Genomic DNA, 18,548 nt, shown 5'->3' with positions numbered 1-18,548 from the left:
GGGGACTTAGCTCCAGAAGTCTAAAGCAGTTTCTGATAAGAAGAAATTCCATTTTAGATACATTCTAAAGGAAGTTCCTATGTCTCTTCATAAAGCCTTCACTGTAAATAATGACAAAATTGCCATTTTCTGCCTTGGGATCTCCAGTGTTGTCTCTTCCTAAATTCTCCTGCTCTGTAGTTTGGAATGGCATGTTACCCCTCTAGGTTCTGTTACTAATAGGTACTGAAAAATAGTGCCAGACAGGAGAGTTCCACTATGAAAAGACAGGTGATTTTAATAAGATGTTTCTGACATCAGGGTAAATTTTTTTTTGCTTTTTCCTTGAGCTCTATCTAGGTAGCAAAACCAAAATTTTAAAAATTATAAGGCAACTCATACACCACCCAGAAAAGAACATCTCAAGTATGGAAATGAGAAAGTGAGGAAAAGATTTATACAGGTTTTAATACTGAAATTACCCTTGGCACCCAACAAAGGCTAAAATAAAAGCAGAGTAATTTAATTCAACAAACCAGGTGTGTGCAACTTCTTTGACAGGTCTAGGGAGAGATTCAGAGGAAGAGTTACATATATTGGTACGCTAAGTCTGAGAAACACCTCTCCATAATTCACCTATACAGGTCCTTACCACTTAACACGTTACGGTACTGTTTATACAAACTCTTCATCCTAAAAGGTTTTCCTTAAAGGAAGAACACCTAAGAAATATGTAGCCTTATAAATTCTCCCTTCTGTTTTCTGTCTGCCTTCTTGGGGATTTTCAAGTTAAGATGTTGACTTTTATCTTTGCTGCTGCTTACGTTTTAGAAAGACTACTCCTTCACCATAGTAGGGGGATGGATTAAATCATGAACCTGTCCTGAAAAACATGGTAATGTCTTAAAGTGAAGGATCAACTTCTAGATCATGGATTAACAGGTCCTGTCTTAAAGACTTTTTTGTTTGTCTGCAGGATTTTATTTAGGCTGATTGGTTTTGTTCACAATGTAATACTACTAATAGTTGTGTCAGCACAATCTAGCACAGTAGCATAACGTAGCACAGGAGAAGGAATGTGCATTGTGGGAGAGAGGCTTAAGCTGGAATTTGTCCTGAAGGTGTTTTTTTATTTTTTTAAAAAACACTGACAACAGTTTCATACAAATGTACGACCAGGGAAGGCCATGATTTATTTAAACATATGAAGTAGCTTCGCATGTGCCTTACACTACTGTCTCCGTCTCAGAATAGATAATGCAGTGACACAGAAAGAGGTAGATTTCCTATCCCAGGCTTGGAGGGCTACGGATAGGAAAGAGGTAATCTCAGCCCGCTGTTTCAAGAATTGTACTCTGTAGTAACAATAGAAGACTCAGGTATTGCCACATTCATGCTCTTCCCCTGATGAGCATACCTAGCCTTGAGCAGCTGAGTTGTGCTGGCTGTACTGTTAATCAGGTAGGGAACACATCTGGTTTAAAAAACATAACAAGACTTACATGAAGAAATTATATATATATATAAAAATAATAGCAAGACTACTTTTTAAACTGGGTCTTCTCCCATATCTACTTTTCAGGTTCACTGCATAGACATTTCTCAGGGCAGAAGTGAGGGAACAGCGTGCTGAAGATGGAGGAGGGGAACTCATGGCTGTGGAAGGGTGGCAGAGGGAGCAATCCTGACTCAAGGTATTGTATCCGAAGATTTCACATCATGAATGTACAGTCCAAGATAAAATATTAACAGAAGGCTCAGTCTGCTTTTACTTAGTTAGACCAGCATACAACTGTTATGCTTTCTTGCAGCTGGAAAATTAATTCGCTTTAACACTGTTGAACTCTTTTAAAGTGGCTTCTGTATTGTGTGAATCATAAACATTCACACCTTTCTCCAATTCAGTTAAGTAAGCAGCAAGATATAAATTCTGTGACTTTCAAGAAGAGACATTTAGCTGAGACATTACTATTTCTCAAGCTTAAGAGCAGTAACTAGCCTTTCAGTCAGCAGCTGAAGGGGAATTTCAAACAAATTTTCACAGAAGATTTCACCATAATTTTTTTTTTTTCTTAACTGGTCAGAAATGTAATAGTATAGATTAGCAATACTTGCTTCATAGAGTTAGAGGTAGGAAAATGAAAACAGTGTGTCAGTCTGTAACACCACTTGATGTACAGGATACAGCCAGGGCTTACCATGTTAGGAATGGGTCAAGTGTTTGTAAATTCTTTGCATAGACTCTGTGATTTTTTTTTTTTAATAGTTCCAAGTGCTAAGGAACTTATATCTATGGGACGTCTGTCCTTTCTTTTATCACTAGTTGATGCAGTCCATCATTTAGATCCCACATTTAGATTACAGTGTGTCTGTTCCAGTACTTGAGCAGGGCATCTGTGACCGTCTATTGCATTGCATCCTGTCCTGGGTTCAGGCTATGACTCTAATTAATGATAATGGCAGTAAAATTATCAAGAATGTAAATAGTCTTAGGTATAAAGGATTTGGATGCTTGTAGTTGGCTTTGGATTATGAGTGGCTCCTCCATTACGTGCTTGTATTTTATATTCAGGCATTAGCAAGGATTGGCATCTCCTTTTAAGAATGAAACCACAACTTAAATACCCTTACACTGATCTTCTTTTCTAAAACTCTGCTAAGTTTTAATTCATTATTTTAAATTTAAACGGAACTTGCTGACTTTTCTTAGTTCTCTAAGAAGTCCTATGGCAAATTCCAGCTTCCACACAGCTGAAAAACAAACGTGTAAGTGGCAGGTACCAGAATTTAGGAATGCATATCTGCACCACAGCTTATGATTGGGAAAACCCTGTCAGGTTATTCTGAGGAAAACTCCAGACACCTTTAACATAAAATGTGCAGTTCTAAATAGCAAGATGTAGATTTGAAAGGGGTCTGAAGGCAGTACTAGTCAGACTGTGTTGTCATAGCAACAGATATTGAAATTCAAAACATGAAGTACAAAATGGGGGTGAGAGAAGAAGGATAGAGAAAAGTAGTATGCAATGATGAAAATCTGTCAAAAAAATGTGAAAATTAGACTTCCATTAAACAATGATAGAATAACTAAAATATCCTTATTCTGCATATTATTATAATTTTCATTTTTTTACCTTTTCCATACAACAATTTGAAAATGCTTTATAAATATTAACAATCTACATCATCAAACATCCCTCATGGAAATCATTGATCTTGTCATGTATAGATAGAAATACTGAGACAAAGAGACCTTTGTGTTAGTAGAATGTGTATGCAGAAGCGAAAAGACAGTTCAGCTGTTTGCTTAGCTCTGTGCTCACATGCTCTTTGCTGCATTGTTTAACATGACAGAGCTTTATGATGTTATTACATAGATATGTAACAGAAGGACCTGAGTAATTTTAATAATTACTTGTTTAATTTAACAATTACTTAATTGTTACTACTAGTGGTAGTAACAGCATTCTTTTTCTGACAATAAAACTCCAGTGCTATGGTACGCAGTTTGTGTAATTACTTACACTTTTAACTGTATTTCTTTACAGTAATACTGATAGTAAATAGGGAAAGAATGAGTGAAATGGTAAACTGCATTTTTCTTTTCCTGAAGATGTGCAACAGTTTAGAAAGAGATATTCATGTCTAATTCATCAGGAAACTACAGCAAATCTAACTCAAAAGGAAGGCATTAATATGCCCTTGTTGGTGATAAAGGAACCATATTGTTGGTCAAAACCCTGGGATTACCGTTTTTTTCTCTATTTATTATTTTTAGCCCTTACAGATGTCTCTTTGCAATCTTCTATTTTGAGTTTAACACTATAAATAACTTCTCTATATTACTGACTTGTGTATAATAGAATTCTTTAGTATATCCATGAGATTTTTTTATGCTGGATTTTGCAATGACTTGCATTTTACTTCAGCATTTCGAAGGAGTGATAATGAGAAACTTTCTTTCTCTCTCTTTTCTACATTCATATTTCCCTTCTAGGCATGTAATTCAATTTAAAGTTGTTACCATTCTTGAAGTAACATAATACTACAGTATCTATCCTCTGAGAACAACTTTAAGGTTTTTCAACATGTATATCAGCAGTATAAAGCAGACAACTTGCATGTCACATCCAGGAATTTGAGGCAATGAGCCATAAACAAAGAAATTAGATAAAGGTAGAAAAGAAGCATTCAAAATTATGAAAATGTGCTGACTGAATTATAGGCTGGCAGTACACCAGAAGAGTTGGAGGAAACAGAAGCACAAAAAGAAAAAGATTCTTGAAGCCTCGATTTTAAACAAATAGGTCAAGAGTTTTCCAATTTAAGGAGCAAATTCTCTGGTATTTCTAGGTTTGCAATGGTAATTATGATAGAAAGCTGAAAATTCTCTGGTAGTTGGGAAGTCAGATGAGATTAAAGAAGATGAGTTCATAGAAGATGAGTCATGTCAGAGAAGACAGGGTAGTAAACAGGGTAGTAAACAGTAGTAGTAGTAAACAGTAAAAAAAGTTTTCAGGTATGTTTACTAGACAGCTGCTATAGTTTCAGCCAATTGAGCCATGAAGTCCTTTGCTTGGTAGGTGTTGAGGTGTTGTTGCACCACGGAATTCAGCATGTGCCAAGGTGCTTGCCAAGTGTCAGGAAGCAATTTTGTGGCAAGATCTGAAGCAATTCTTCAATGTCACCTTTGTCCAAACCACAGGTTTAAAATACCCACGTTGGTCAGCTGTGGTTTAGCATAAAGCTGTAGATTTAATGTGTATGATATAAAATGTAGGAGAAAAGGGGAGAGGATGAAAGAAAGTAGGTCCAGGGATTGACAGAATGTGCTGAAATAGTACTACAATAATTTTCCTGATTTTTTTTTTTTCCCTGTCTCTTTCAGATACTTTTAGGACTAGCCTCTCTGCTTATGGAGTTAGAATTGGGACCTACATCAGGCCAGGTAGGAAAGTGGCAGAGGAAATCACATATGGAACTGAGGAACGTGTGCAGAACCAGAAGACTAGGCTAAGGAAGAGAGAGGATCACCATCTGCAGCCTCATAGAAATAAAGCTCTTAATTTGTCTCTTAATTGCAAGTGCTAATATAATTTTAAATCTTTTCACATTCCATTATTACACTTTCTAAATAAAATTAACAATTTGATTTTCAAAATAGTTTGCATATGTCTACACTTATACTGCAGTGACTATACTATAGGCCTACCCTCTTTTCATCTTTATTCAACAAATATATGACAGCTTTGGGAGAAAAACACCTTACTACAAAAAAGAACGGGAAATTCTTTCTTTCTTAGAAGGCAAGATGGCTCTTCAGTAATGTTTAAAAAATTCAAAGCGAAAAACTAATGATGAGAGATTTTTCTACTCTCATAACATTGTCTACTACTTTTAATCAGATTCACGGGTCTCAAGGCTGGCTAAATTACCAAACTGTAGACATAAGCGTGAAAGGTTGTCCTTAGGCATGTAAGACTGAGAAATTATTTGCCCAGTAAAACAGTTTATCTTTGAATATAGCTGAAATAAAACTGAAACAGGCTGCTTGCACCTGCATTTGTCATAAAGCTCTGATATTAATGGTTTTTATACTGAATTCACTATTTGCATCTAATAGAAGCTTTTTATCCCAAATATTATTGAAAAGTAATTAAGTGCAAATTACATCTTAAACATAACATAAAAACTTGCTTCTAACTGTACATATGTCTCAACTTGCCTCAAGGTGCATACGGATGAACTACAAAAGAATAATTCTTTCTCGTTTGCTAAACAGCTAAATAAAGGAAACTGGTTTTATGTTATAATGCTATGGAAGAAAAAGGCATAAATGCCTTAAACAGAGGTAGGAAGCTGCACACAGCAAAGTTTCTCTAGTGTTTTTTAAACACTCTGTTCTAGAAAGGCTTGGTTTGGAATATGACTGCTCTACCCACGTCTTGTTTTTTAGACTCCTTCTGAAATACCAGCAGCTGGCAACTTACTGAAAAGGGTGTTTGTCTGCAACTGTAATCTTACGTTCTTCCATATGTATGAAAAACATTGTGGTATCAAACTTTGTTATTGCTACATAATTAAATTAATTTGTTCATTTAAACACGAACTATTTCAAAAGATGATATGCAACACTTTAATATCCATGAAGTTTCCCTAAACCTGTCAAGTTAGTGTAACAATAGTAACTTTTTTAAAAAACTTTCTTTTTGTTTTCTACTTCCCTTCTTAATTTTATTTCTGTTTCTATTTGATTCTATTCTGTTCCTGACACAGAGTTGGGAGGTTACCGAACATCAGACTCCTTGTCTATCTGCCCATAAGGTGCAATGTCCAGGATCTGACACCATTAGTCATAGACTCATAGAACGGTTTGGTTTGGAAAGGATCTTAAGACTGTCTAGTACCAAACCCTCTGCCATGGGCAGGGACACCTTACACTAAACCAGATCACCCGAGGCTCTGTCCAACCTGGCCTTGAACACTGCCAGGAATGGAGCAATTGCCACTTCCCTGGGCAACCTGTTCCAGTGGCTCACTACCCTAACAGGAAAGAACTTCTTCCTTATATCTAACCTGAGCTTCCCGTTTAAGTTTTAACTCATTACCCTTTGTCCTATCACTACAGTCCCTAATGAGGAGTCCCTCTCCAGCATCGTTACAGGCCCCCTTCAGATACTGGAAGGCTGCTATGAGGTCTCCACACAGCCTTCTCTTCACACAGTCCCAACTTTCTCAGCCTATCTTCACACAGGAGGTGCTCCAGTCCCCTGATCATTCTCATGGCCCTTCTCTGGACTTGCTACAACAGTTCCATGTCCATCTTATGTTGAGGACACCAGAACTGTACACAATATTCCAAGTGAGGTCTCACAAGAGCAGGGTAGAGGGGCAGGATCATCTCCTTCGACTTGCGGGTCAGCTTCATTTTGCTGCAGCCCAGCACATGGTTGGTTTCTCAGCTGAGAACCCACACTGAAGCTGGCGAACACCCACCCCCGAGTCCTTCTGTCCGCTCGGCAGAGCAGTGGGGATGGAAGCACACAGACTACACAGGTGCTCCAGGCCCGGTGTACATTGCACCACAGTGCTGTGATTCTACTCCCACAGGTCCACTGACCCTCGGATAAAACCGCCGCGCCCTTTCCAGGGCCCTGAGGCGCTCCCAGGAACACCGAGCACAGCCGTTGCTAGGAAACCAGCGCGCGGGAGGCGGGGTGGAAGGGCAGGCCAGGTTCCCGAGGCGTACCACAGCTCTCCTCCAATCGCGTCGTGCCTCTGCGCCTGGAGGCGGGAGCCGCGGAGCATCTTGCCCTGCTGATTGGTCTCTGGTTGCAGTGCGTCACCAGAAGGCGGGGAGCTCCCGGATTGGCTGTCAGGGAGAGGGACAGCCTGGTGCTGATTGGCTCGCGGCTGTCACGCGGCGCTGGTAGGGCAGTGACGCCCGCAGCGGCGGAGGGGTCCGGCTTGTCAGGTAGGAAGGTGCTGTGGGATGCGCGGTGATGCCGCCGCTGATGCTCTCCCGCCCTGGGAGCGGCGGTCGGGCAGGGGGTAGTCCGATCCTGCCTCTTGTCGTGCCCTGCCCGCCCGCCCGTCAGGCGGCCGGTGCAGGGGGCAGGTAGGCCCTGTGCGGGGATTTACCTGCGGGCGGGGCGGGCAGCGGCGCCGCTCACGCTTCCCTCTGAGGGGGTGGCTGCGGTGGCATCTGATGTCCTCGCTCGACGGTCGTGCAGATAAGTGGCGGCGGCGCCGCCTGTTACCCGGGGGCGGCTCCGCCCCAGCGGGGCCCGCAGCGCGGCGAGTGCCCATGCCCGCCCCCGGGGCTGCCGCCGGGCTGGGGCCGCGGGGCCCTGCGTGGGGTTGTGCCGAAGGGAGGATGGGGCTGGCCCGGGCCAGTTCCTGCAGCATCTCTCCCCAGCTGTGGGGACCCGCCATGTCTTCTGTCCTGTGCTACGGGCTGAGACTGCCGCGAATAATGGAAGGACGCGCCAGCCACCGCTTGGAGCTGTGATGTGATGTGTGCCCACCTCCCAGATAAACGCAGCTCCACAGGCTTTGGATGTCCCGCAGTGTACAGCTTGAGGAGTTTCTGAACTTGGGCGTTAGATGTAAGGCCGACGTAGATAGGACCTTCTCAGTGCTGCTGCCCAGGGTTTTTTCACTTGCGTTTTTATGCTGTGTGTGTACCCGGGTTCGGTCTCTGCGATGGTCCTAAGTGCTCAAATAGCTAGTGTTTGAGGTCGAAATACACAGAAGGGTGTGAAATACGCCTTTTCACCTTGGAGTATGTTTCTGATTTGTTTGAATTCACGTGAGCATACACCCTTGGAAGAGACACATCATATGTGAACATGCAGGGTTTTATTGCACTTTTAAACAGGCCGACTCTTCTGTTTGCGAGAAAGCAGCAGTTTCCACACGTGGATGTGACTTTTCCTGCTTTGCAACAAGCCTTCACAAAGAGACTTTGATGCTCTACTGTATTTCAGTGCAGCTTCTTATAACAAGTTCCTGTGTGAGAAAAATCTGGGTGACATCTGAAGCCTTTTGACTAAAAGAGTTTACCAGGTATTAAGATAATTGTGTCTCCTAAGTAATATGTAATAAGGAGATGACTGATACAGTTTATTACCTGAATGCGTTAGTCCTTGGGAGACTCAAGGAGGTGGGATGTTCATACTTCTAATGTGTGCAGAGTGAAAGCAGATTGCAAATGATGGACATACAGGTTGAGGTACTGTAGTGGTTATCATTGGTGAGACAAATGTATTTTCTCTCCTTTTATAAATTCCTTTTTAATGTGTTTACGCAAATTGTCAGTACATTGTTGCAGTTTTAAAATATACATGTGTGGAATGTGAACCCCAGAAGAGTTGAGCTTTGGGGATATTTCTTCGAAGGAAAAGAGCAAGGTTACTTATTAACTGAGCAAAAGCTATGTTATCACCAAGGTTCTTTCCAGGTTCCTTGCAGCTATAACTTTGAGTCACAGCTGAGTCTTTCAAAGGAGGGCACTTCTGCAGTTGGTATTTGTATTGCCAGTGTGTAAAGTGGTTATGTAGAAATCATTCTGAGAAAATGAGACCGGCTGAAGAAGGGGCAGGAGGTTTTTAAGGGTACAGTGACACAAAGGAAGATGAGAAAGGCCTTTGCTACGTGTGCCTCACTGGAATGAGAGATTTAACACAGGGAAGCAGGATCCAGCTGCGTGGGGCTGCAGTGCAGTTAGGGAACATAGGATGTATTTCCATACTTGAAAGTGTTCGTAGTTCGGTGGAGAGGAGCGGATGATGTGAGGTAGTTCTATGCTAGTTCGCCGCGGCTCGGGGTGTTTTGGGCCAGGTGCCTGGCGTCAGTTCTTTGTCCATGCAGAGAACCCCCCTTCCTGCCCGGCTTTCCCCGCCGCGGCTAGGGGTACTGTGGGCGGTGGGTGAAGGGAGGTAAGCTGCGTGTCAGCCCGAAGGCGGAGGAAGCTGGCTGCCAGCCCGGAGCTGCTCCATACAAGGAGATGGGCTTAGCTGCATGAGGTCATCACTGCACAGGGAGGAGGTTTCTGCCCTGTGTGGGAAGTGGATCTAGGAAAAGGAAAGGGGATTCTTTTGGCGGGGCGCGGGGGTGAGGGGAGGAGAAGCAGCAAGAGAAGAGAGAGGAAAGCTTGAGTTCACTCTAGCAGGATATAAGCTGAGTATATATGCTCCTGTTGTAAGATAAGCCTGTCCGCTCGGTACTGTCTGAATTCTACTGTTGGTGTATTTGCGTTATAAGAATGTATTTTGAAAACTTAATGGAGGGGTTTATTACACAGTAGAGATAGTCTTGGAGTTGTTGAGTATGCGTTTCTTTTAGGGAATTAAAGGGTTTGAAGTACTGTGTGTGTAAATATGCAGCACATTTCTACTGCATAATATTTGCATTAGGTAACTGTCACATTTTAAAAAACTATGTTTTAGAAATTTTTGTTTGGTGGCATTTGTAGCTGTGTATTCGAGGTTCGGGAGACGGTAGGGAAGGTAGTTACCTTTGTAAGAGCTACATGTGTGGTCTCGTACAGTGCACAGAAAGTTTTGGTAATAGCTCCTAAAAACCAGCAAGGGTGCTTCTGAAATGGCTTCCTCCCTCTCCCGCTTTTTAGGCCAGATTCATGGGATTTTGATTCCTCTCGTAGCATGAAATCATATTTGAAAGCATGATTGTAGTATTTTCTAATTCCCTGTGCAAGTTTGAATTTGGAGTTGAAGTTGGTTTTGAGTGTAATGCGTCTGAAGTAATAGGGAGTTTTTCAGTCCTATGTGTTTCCCTGTGGATGATAAAAATAAATTCCTAATAAATTAAGACTTAATGCTGTTGTTAGACTGAGTGAATTGCACTTCATAACAAAATTCTACTTTGAATCTCAGGTTATCACTTGGTCTTTAGACACCAGCTTCCTTCACATTTGTTTCTGTACTAGAGGGAAAATGCCAAATGGTTTAACAACATACCATTTCAAACTTTCTTTCCTATGTTTGAGCTTGTTACTAACCTGCACATGATACACTGAGCTTGTTACTAAATGCTCAGCAAGAGTGTCATGGTGAGTAGAGACAACTCTCCATACTCAAAACTGTAGTGTGGTTCAGTGAGTTTTCTGGCCAGTTGTACAGGTCTGTCAGAATTCCTGATCTTTGAAATGTATTAGCTTGTCAGAACACAGCTCTGGCTGCTTAATCTTGTCTGTGTTGTGAACTTGCACCTTGAGCAGCGAGGGTATTTCATTAGGTTTTCTGATATGGTTGCTCTTTCTGTTGAGGGGAAAGTTACTACTCTAGCCAGGTCTTGTCCTTATGAATTTGTTAGGGTGAACGTGGAGTGACGGCAGTAGTTGTGTACTGTGAGGAGTTTCTGTGGGGTGGCTCTCTATCAAGGTGATAACATGAAGCTTTTGACTGTTAAGGGAGAATTAAAAACATTGCAAGTGTAGTCTTAATTTGTCCTTTGGGTATGCTTTACAATATTGCTTGCACAACACTATAGTCCATTTGGAACCCTGTTTTATTAAGTGGTAGTAAGGAAAATACTTAATAAATAACTATTTGATAGTTATCATGTGTTTATAATTTTCCTGTATGTTATCATTTTCCTGTATGGTAATCAAATCTTGGTCTGAAGACAGTAGTTTGGTATCTCCCTTGTAGTTATCATCATTTGCTCTTAGAATCTCAAAACCTTTTTTTCATATTATGATTTTGGAAGTGATTAACGTGAGGAGCTGAGACATTAAGAAATTAAGCTTAATCATCAAAATAAAGTACCGTAATTAAGACCTAATGAAAAATCAATTGCCTTTTAAGTAGGGTCAACCTGTGAAAAGTTTGTGAATTGTTGCATATGATGTAAGTGCTCCTTGCCAGAAGCAGAAATAGAATCCAGAACAGTGTTAAAGTACATTAATCATGAGCCCTTTGTTCCCTTGAAATTGCCTGTTTAGAAATTGGGAGACATGCAATTACAGCAATGAGCGTGATAAGAGTTGGGAAGATGAGCCCCTCTGGCAGAATGCTGAATCATAGGCAAAGCAGTCCATCCTCTGTAATAAATGAGGCAGGTGTTAATGGAGAAAAGCAGTATGGAAATAATTGCATGACCACATAATGCATATTCCAAAGAGGATGGCATTTAGGTTTTCATCCTCAATTTGTGAATCTCTTAATTTCAGTACTTAATTTGTCAGTTTTGCTCCATTTGTGCAGTTCTCTTTATGCCTAACTTTTTGGTTTAGAAAAAAATTAGAAAATCTTATTCCATACATCTGTAGCATATTGTAACCAACATTGTTGTCACATTTATAAGTGTTTGCTGTTTGAACTGAGAATGGCAGTAATAAATTGCTTTTCTCAGTACAAAACCACACTGGAGTGGGAAATGGCATAGATGGTTGGTTGTTTAATGGTTATTTAATAAAAGCCGGAATGATTTTATTGAATATTTGGTGCGGTAATGCTCAGACAATACAAATAACATATTAATAATGGCTCAGCTAGTAGAGGTTGTTAGTGGCTGGACTAGTAAATCATGAAATTCACCTGCGCTGAATCTATAAATAAGAGTAGGGTCTTAAGATAAATCTTAGTCTTTGAATATCTAAAGCTTGACTTATTGCCTATTAAATTGTGAAAGTTTTTAAAAATCTTGTTAGTGTAGCATACTGCCACTCTGTTAAAATACAGCTTTTGTGAATTATGCTAAAGCTTTCTTTATTGTTTTGGTTTTCTTTCAGGTGGCATCTGACTTCGTAGTTGTGGCTTCTGCTTCAGAATGTTCACAGATGTAAAGTAGTACCCCACAGTATTTGTATCTCAAGAAAGTTTCAGGAATTCTAGGTAAGGGAGTGCAGTCGAGTAGAGTGGCTATGGTTTAAAAATGTGACGGTTTAAACACTGTAAACAATTGTATTTTAGAACAATTGTGCTACCCCTTCAGCAAAATGGTGTGAGAATTGCTCTTGTAGCAAATTTTAAGGAAAATCATACACCTTTTGAACATCTTTTTGCTGATTAAAAAACATAAAGCATGGAATCAAAACCCACACACTCATTTATTGTTAGTGTGCATGTTTTTTTTTTTGTTTGCTGGTGCTGAGAATAGTGTGCTTTCTGCAAATGAGAATATCTTTTGCCTAATTTCCATAATATGGTTGTTTACCAGTTCAGCAGATGTGATAAGTGAAGTTCACCAGATAAAAGCAAATGCTTGATTCACCAGACAGAGAAAGATGTTAGCGGTTGAAGTGCGCAGCTGAAAAAGCAAAGAATTACAGAGTTAAAGGTGTGTATCAAAGGTAGAAGGCTGCCATTTAATAAAGGACCTGGAATTATTTGATCACAAAGTAGGACACAGTATCATGCTGTTTGGAAGAGACTGAAGCACTTGGGCAGAAGCTCAGAAGTAATTTCAAGTAATCTCTCTGGTTTTCTCAGAATTGATGGGTTGTACAGTACCCAACTGTTTTAGGTTCTGATTTGCGAGATAGTGTCTAATTGGAGGGTGTTCAGAGGACAGCAGTGGTCTAGAAAATGATTTAAAGTGAAGAATTAAAAGAATCAAAATAGCTTAGTCCAAAACCGGTATATTCAGATTGTACAGAAGTGACTAGCCATTTCTCTCTGTTCCTCAGTCACAGAGTGGGGAAGGTTAGGTTTGCTCATTGAAAACTTTCTTCCTCATGCTAAGGGCAGGGAGTGCTAAATCAGATAGCCTGAGAAGACTGAGTCTTGACAAAAATCTTTCTGTGGTATTTCGGTGGAACAGGAAAGGATTAGATAGGCTCTTTACATAGTAAGCCTTATACCTACATGATTATTAGTGACTTACTTTCATTGTGTCTATTACTACCATTTGCACATGTGAAAAGAATTCCAACAGGTAAATGAAAACTTTTTATATCCAAAAGAGGAAGTGTATCTTGTCATTCTTTTATCAGTGGTTTGGTTTTTTGTTGTGTGTTTTTTTGTTTGTTTGTTTTGTTTTTTGGTTTGTGTGTGTATTTTTTTGATACTACTGACAAGTGAAACCCAGTTCTTTGATGGAGCTCATTCCTTCTTATTTGCATGTATTTTTAATAAAATCACAGCTGCAAGACCTGCTAGGGAAAGCTGTTTTTCATACAGCTGTAGGGATAACAGAGTGAGAGCACATTGTGGGAAGATGCTTGTACGTGAGCAAGTGTTGAGATACAGACTTCACTTGGTTCAGTCAGGTAAGGAGGGATGTTGGCACAACTGAAGAATAGTAGTTCCTGTCCTGCTTTTGCTGTTTAGAGATGTCTTGAGATTGAAGTTCTGCTGTTAAACAGATCTGTGGCTTTTTTCATGAATTTCTATCATAATTTTTTAACCTGTTTATTTCTTGGTTGCAAAAGTATCTTTAGACATTGAATTCTCTCATTTAATTATTTACTAGGCAAAGAATTACTCAAGAGCAGCTTTAAAAAAATTCATTTTCTGTCCCTGTGTTCTTCTGGGAAACACTTCAGGGATCTGACATACCATGTCACTTTGTGCTATCATTTTTTTTTTTGGTACTTTTATCTGACACCCTGTCATACTTATCTATTTTGTGAGCTAAAAAATTCTCTTTACTTTCTTTGTGCAGAAGTTGCTCCATATTTTGAGCAGTGATACCTATACTATTTTTGATGCTTTGCATTCTTTATGAGCTAGAATAATTTGAAGGTTTAGAGCAGCACAAATGTGTCAGCAGTATATGTTTATATTCTCTTTTCCCTTCATTTAAAAAAAATGATATTCTGGATGGTTCCTAACCTGACTACCTCAAAGCACTGAACAGATACTTTTGAAGGTATATGTTCAGGGACTACCAGACCTTTTTCTGGTAATGGCATTAAATAACCTACAGTTCTCTCTCCCAGTGTGTTACATTGCATTTACAGACATGTGACTTCATCTGCTGTTTTATATGCTTGTTGCTCAGTGTTCTGGAGTTCTTAGTAAATTTTTTAATTATATGTCAGTTTTGATTGCTCTTAATAATCTTGTATAATTTGGAAACGTAAGCACGGATATATGAAATGACAGATATGCAGGTGACCATTCTGAACAGCAGTCCAAGACCTGGCTTAGATTCTGGTGAGGCTTCTGACTCTCCCCTGTGAGTCTTTGTCTCTCTATGTCTTAGCCTGCAAGGTCTTCACTTCTGTAATAGCTTCAGATGAGAAACATCAGCAGAAACTTCTTAGAAATCTTTTGTTCACCACTAATTCCAGCACCTTTACCTGCAGGATCCTTCGTTACTTCAAAGAACTCTTCAAATTGCAAAGCATGATTTTCCTCTACAAAAGCAGTGGTGTATTTTTATTCTCCCTGTTATTCCAGTCTACAAATTCTTCAGTATGATTTTGACCACCTGGCCTGGTATTGAAGTCAGACTGTCTTTGTTCTGCTTCTGCTGATTGCCTTGTCAAACTGTGGAAAAAATTGATAATGTTTTACATTCTCCATTCCTCTTTAGTTGGGTCACCTGAAGCCTAAGTTTTTACAGAACCAATAATTTGGCAATTTCATATTTTATGATGCTTTAACACATCAGCTGAATAGTATCTGCTTCTGGTGAATTCTTACTATTGATTTGATATTTTTTAAATGCCCTTCTGATGCTTCATTTTGAGAGAATGCTTTACATATTCCCAGTCTACAGGGAATCTGATGTAGGATTGTCTTTGAGTGTCTCAGCAGTAATTTCAGAAAACAACAGATCATCCTAGGTTTTCTGCTCTATCTTATCTTTTAATTCTTTCTTTTATATCTTCATTATCTAGTGGTTTATTTCATTGAGGTAGCAAGCTGTGTGTAACTATAAAATTCTACTGTGTTTGAGCTCAGAAGCAGCAATGGGAGGCCTGTAGCATTTTATTGCTCTCTTACAGATGGCTGTGTAGTTCACTGGCAAGCCTTTATTATACTTCCGTGTACTAGCTAGTATAGACCTATCAGTTAGATCAGTATTGGACTTGTATTAGCGTTTTTAAATTCTACTAATGACCTGTATGCAGATGAAAATATGCACATAGATAAAAAGTCAGTAGTAATTGGAATTCTAAAGATAAGTTGGGTTTGCATTTTAGTTTTATATTGACAAACAATTCTCCATTCTACCGTGATAAAGTTCTTTTTTTTCCTTAAAAAAAAAAAGTACTTTTTGTCTGTGTGCAGAGAGCAAAAGATGGAGCTTTAACATCTGCTTGAAATCTAAATGTGGCCAGGTGCTGGTGGTAGTATGTGTTTTACTTTCGTGAGTCCTGTTTGAAGCAGGAAAGGGGTTAAAACTAGTGTTCCTGTCCAGTGATATGCTGGTGTTTCCAACTGGTTTGTATGTGTGATGGGGGGACTGAAGCCAAATTTACTATAATGTTTTTGCTCTTTCTTGTAATTTTTTGCTGGTGAAGACCTTCTCTTGGGCTTTGCAACAAGCATTTTTGTATCTGTTTTTAAAAATGTAGAGGATTTAAAGTGTAATGCTTCTAGCCTGCTGCATTTCTTTTCCCTCTTTTCATATCTGCTTGCACAGCTGCTGTTTTTGGTTTTTTTTTTTTCAGTAACTGCATGTAAGCATCACATACAGTCTTTTCTATTTTTGGTCATGGAGCACTGAAGTTTCGTATTTATATTAGGCAGCACTTTGTTTCTAGAATGTCACCAAGTAACCAGAAGGGAATACTAAATAATGGCTGCTTCAGCATAAAATAAAGCTATCCCTTCATAAGATTTTGTAAATGCGTACATAAGTGCTTTGTTTTACATAGTGGTGATCTTGAAAATAATTCTGTTTTCTTTATCCTTACACACTGTCTGTCTTTCAGTTTTGCTCAATATGCCCTTTCTTAAAAGGGTATTGCTAAACTAATATTGGATGTCTCATCTAAAGCTAAATCTTTAGATGAGACATTCTGGTATAAGAGTATGAGTGACCACTTGATATTGGTCTAGATGTAGCTTACACAGTATATCTAACACTTGTAAGCTATAGCAAAGCCTGTTTCTTATTATTTTTTATATTTCATATACTTTTTTTCAATACAAAACCTCAAAGATGCAGTCTTCTGTTTCAGCTTGCTTCATCTAGATTGCAGTTCAGAGTTACAGCTTGAAATTTTTGTGCTGCAGTCACGTGACCTCTTACTGCTCCAGATATTGGAGTAATTAGAGCCATGTAAGAAATTTCTGTGTCTTGATTGGTCCCTTATGTTGACGCTTGTTTTCTTACAGTGCTGTGAAAATACTGCTACTAAGTTTGTCTTTCCTATGATGAATTTTGGCCTTTCATGCTTTCGTTTTCCTTATTAACTGGCTTCCTTTTTGTTTTGTCAAGGGCAAAGTTCAGAAATAAATGAAATTATTAAATTTTATGGTTACAGTACACTCTGTCATAAGAAATTCCAAGAACTTGTAACCAAAGATTTTTTTTTTTTATGCGTAGAGGCAAAATAATTTCTTCCCTCAGAGCTGGGTGTATGAAGTGATAGCCTACTGCTGCTGCTTGCAGTCATTTAAGAAGTCTGCTCTTTTGGTTTTCTTGAATGATCTTAAAAAAAAAAAATATATCTGTCTTCTGGTAATAGTCTGAAAATGCAAAGCAACTTACATAACCTTAAGTTTTACAATTTATTTTAAAATGCTAAAATAATAAGGAAGTTTGATCTCTGTTTCTTTCCCAGAGTTCCCAGAAAATAAAAGCATATTTCGTAAAGTGAAAATCAGAAGTAGCTGCTGACGTAGAGAGAAGTGTACTAAGGATCATTTCTTGAGGACATTTTTTTAAGGTATGTGAGCTGTGTTTTGCAGAAAAGCCTTCCTGAAAATAACTTGGCTATTTTACGTTGAGTGGACTAATATTTAGACCAATTTTGAAATGATCAGGCTAGCTTTAGATTATAACTTTGAATGTTTATTGATGGCAGTAGCTCCATAGAAGTATTAATTCTGCTAGTTCACGTTCCATGCATTTCACATTAAAATACTGAATGTGTGGTTAGTATAAACAAATAGTAGTTAAATCATGTTTTCTGTTTCATGGTCTTGAACATTCCAGGAACAGATCCTACGCTTACGGAAATGTCAATTATTTAACAGTTCAGTTTTCATTTAAGGTATGGATGGAGGTCTAAGAATGATTCATTTCCCTGTTTTAATGGAATATAACTGCCATAAGCCTGACATTCAAAAACTGAGTTGGACTTAACAAATTGGTCATCTATTATAAAATTGCTTTTAAATCACTACAGAAGCCTTGCATTTGAGGGTTTGTCACCTGAATCCAAGTCCTCTTATTTTCCGATTTTGCAGTTTTATTAATGTTTCTAGGAGGCAAACTATAAGCCACGCTAAGTGATTTGGAGTCCATGTAGATTTAGGATCAAGGGAGATGACAGCAGATCAAGAGTGAGTATGGTGTACTGTGTACCATGCCCATTCCATATTGCTCCCTCTGTAGGGGCCAGATGTGTTCTGTACTTTCCTGTACTGAGTTTAACCGGGGGTCAGGTGTGCTTCTGGTCTGTGGTTTATCAGTTGCTTACCTTGCCATCGATATTGTAAAAGCACAAGTTCCAACTGATGCATGTAGATCCATGATAATTTTAAGACTAGCTGTCACAGTCTTGGATATATTTCATGGCAGTATATAACAGAAAGCACCAGTTGTTATGAGAGTAGGACAGCATCATGGAAAAGTATTGCCATGTATGTGTTCCGTGCTCATATGATTTCAGCCATTGTCAGGCACACAGGATCTGTCATGGTATGGCCACTGTCATGTGTCATGAACAGATTGCAATCTTTAAGTTAAATGTAGATTTGCTATGAAAACTACTTGCTTCAGAGATGTTGCTGGAATTCAGGAAGACAACCAATGCTAAAATATTGGCTTTATTTGTTGAAGGAAGTGCTACAATATTGAAGAATTATGTGACTTGTTGAATTTTCTTACTGTCACGCTGACGAAACTTAAGATTACTTTGTTTGAAATCTGATTGCCTCACTGTGGTGGTGGTGAAGACAAGTTATAAGCTGTATTCA

At 39.2% G+C, this 18,548-nt stretch overlaps 1 protein-coding gene across 4 annotated transcripts in view; it reads left to right on the top strand.

Annotated features, from left to right (window-relative positions):
• The first annotated feature begins 7,360 nt into the window (after nt 1-7,360).
• FER (FER tyrosine kinase) overlaps nt 7,361-18,548 on the top strand; it is a 146,641-nt gene continuing 135,453 nt past the window's right edge. The window contains exons 1-2 of one of the 4 annotated variants that reach the window (XM_062604255.1): nt 7,361-7,453; nt 17,189-17,293. The gene's annotated coding sequence lies outside the window, so the exon portion shown is untranslated. Of the gene's footprint in view, nt 7,454-9,681; nt 9,704-17,188; nt 17,294-18,548 lie in introns of those variants that run through there. The other 3 variants (XM_062604257.1, XM_062604258.1, XM_062604256.1) reach the window with 3 other exon arrangements.

The sequence above is a fragment of the Pezoporus occidentalis genome, unplaced genomic scaffold (assembly GCF_034315485.1).
Source record: "Pezoporus occidentalis ecotype Australia unplaced genomic scaffold, CSIRO_AGI_Poc_V1 ctg84, whole genome shotgun sequence".
Classification (NCBI taxonomy): domain Eukaryota; kingdom Metazoa; phylum Chordata; class Aves; order Psittaciformes; family Psittacidae; genus Pezoporus; species Pezoporus occidentalis.
This window is presented reverse-complemented; position numbering and strand designations above follow the sequence as displayed.